The sequence below is a fragment of the Pantherophis guttatus genome, chromosome 2, assembly GCF_059756535.1.
Source record: "Pantherophis guttatus breed Tessera chromosome 2, ASM5975653v1, whole genome shotgun sequence".
Classification (NCBI taxonomy): Eukaryota; Metazoa; Chordata; class Lepidosauria; order Squamata; family Colubridae; genus Pantherophis; species Pantherophis guttatus.
Window position 1 is genome coordinate 18,986,540 of NC_142064.1, and position 2,667 is coordinate 18,989,206.

Here is a 2,667-nt window from a genome sequence, read left to right on the forward strand (position 1 = left end):
ATCATTTCAGACAAATGGTTGTCCAATCTCTTCTTAAAAACTTCCAGTATTGGAGCATTCACAACTTCTGGAGGCAGATTGTTCCACTGATTAATTGTTCTAACTGTCAGTAAATTTCACCTTAGTTCTAGGTTGCTTCTCTTCTTGATTAGTTTCCACCCACTGCTTCTTGTCCTGCCCTCAGGTGCTTTGGAGAATAGCTTGACTCCCTCTTCTTTGTGGCAGCCCTGAGATATCGGAACATATGGAACAGATGGGAATAGGACAAATTAGAAGAACAAATTCCCTAGCACTGGGAAAGTTCCACCAGAAACACGTACCAAGAGACAGGCCAAAGGTGAACCTGGATCCAGTAGAACAGCCTTCCTGAACTTGCTTAACTATGCCATAGAAATCCTCTGCTAGACAGAGAATAGCTTGATATTGTTGCCTAATATTACTCTGGATTTTTGCAACCCAGTTTAACAGCAACAGAGTTGGAAGGGACCTTGGAGGTCATCTAGTCCAACCCCCTGCTCACACAGGAGACCTGTAATAGGGATTCGAACTGCCGAACTGCCAACCTTTCTGATCGACAAGCTCAGTGTCTTAGCCACTGAGCCACCTAGTCAGTCAGTTACCAGTAGTAAAGTGTAGCTGTGAGAGTTGGGCCATAAGGAAGGCTGAGTGCTGAAGATTTGATGCTTTCAAACTGGTGCTAGTCTAGATCAGTCTATATCCTAAAGGAAATCAATCCAGATTGTTCTCTGGAAGGACAGTAATGTTCTGGGGGGTGGGGAAGACAGTAATGTTCTGGGGGGGAGCATATTATAGTTTTGGTTTACTTTCTACCTCAAAATAAGAAGAAATCCTTTTGTCTGCCAATTTTGGATTCTCATATCTCTACAACACAGAGAAACACAGAGAAATATGTTTAAAAGTCTCCAGAGGCTTAAAAAAATGGAGTAGCAGGTGTTGTAGGACACAGGTGTTCAACTCCCGTATACAGTTATTTATGCTATATTATGCAATGAAGATGAAAATCCTTTAGACTTTCACCTCTTAAATGTTAGCCTTTCAATAGCCTTTGCATTGAAGTCCACAATAGTTAATGCCTTGTCACTATTTATCAGTTTGGCTGCAGCTGTTTAATAGAGTTTCCCTTCCTGAAAATTTAAACCGGTTGCCTTAAGGCATACAAAACATTCCCTTGACCTTATATGTCTGTGGTTTTAAATACAATGTGTCTTTCCTTTGGAAACCTCTCACTTCTGGAAAGTAATCAGGCAACAGACTAAGATAAGCAGAACTAAGCAAAAACCTATCAAAAAACACAATTTTTTAAAAAGCTAATGACACAAAACAATTCATGTGAATCAAATCTCCAGTTATATTCTCACCTTGTTGCAATTATTAGATTTTTATTGTAATTATTAGATTTTTTATCCCACTTTTATGTATATAAAAGTGAAGATGATATGTAGTCAAAATAACATTCTTTCCAGAAAGTCAAGGCGGTTGTGCATTGCAGCTGTGCTGAGAAGAATTAGGAAGGTACCTGATTGGTTCATGTGATGGACATCTGGGTGAAGGGCAAGGACTTGAACTTTCTTTTGGGTGAGAAAACCCAGAAGCTCTCAGATTGATATGTATATGTCCAGGTCTGACAATATACATATCAATTTGAGAACTTCCGGGTTTTCCTCACCCTAAGAAAGTTCAAGTCCTTGCCCTTATATATATAAGCAGTGAACATACCTAATATTCCTATTTTCCCCAAAACAACAACCCTGTGAGGTAGATTGGGCTGAGAAAGTGCCACTGGTTCAAAGTCACCGAAAATCACTGTTAGACATGGCTACAACTTTTTCGTAGGTGTGTCACTTGCAATGATCTATAAAATTCATCCAGTTATGATTCAAGTTCTTATGCAATAGCAGAAAATGGATAAACTCACTGCCCAAGTGAAGTATATAAGGAAACACAATCATGGTGTGAGTGGAGGAATTAAAAGGAGTTATAAATCAAAATTTTCTGAGTTATGCTTAAAGACACTTCGTGTTCTTGATTAACTACTGCCAGGATAAATGCTAAACGATAAAATACAAAGCTAAATAAAATAAATGAAATAATGAAATAATTGTAACACACATTACTAATTTATTAAGACTATTAACTTCTTGACTTAATAACTTATTAAGACAAAGGTCGATTTTTCCACAACTCACAACAAACCATCCTAAATTTGCAAGTTCAAGTACTCAGTCTATATATAGCATTTTCTTTGCCCACTTCTTAGCTCCACCCCCTCAGCCTTCCACATCTTTGCCACGCCTCCTCTTCCTTCACTCATCTCGACTAAACCCCACCCCTTCTTCTTCTTTTCTCCAATCAACAATGTACACGGGTAGGAGAACCTCACAAATAATTAGCTGCCGTCCCAATAGCCTGATAGAAGAATTCGAGTTAATCTCCCCGCAATCAGCTCGGAAAAGTTTCTCCCACGTTCCTTTTCTATCAGACTTCTGTGACGTTTTTTTTTAAATTGCACCTCACCGCAGCGATTCTCCTAACGAAAGGATAATAGTTCAGGCAATTGAGTCGGACACCAAAATGGAAAATGGAAAGGCCCGCCTTGTGCTTCCCGTTGCATTCTGGGACGGGTAGTTCTCCGAAACTTCACCGCTC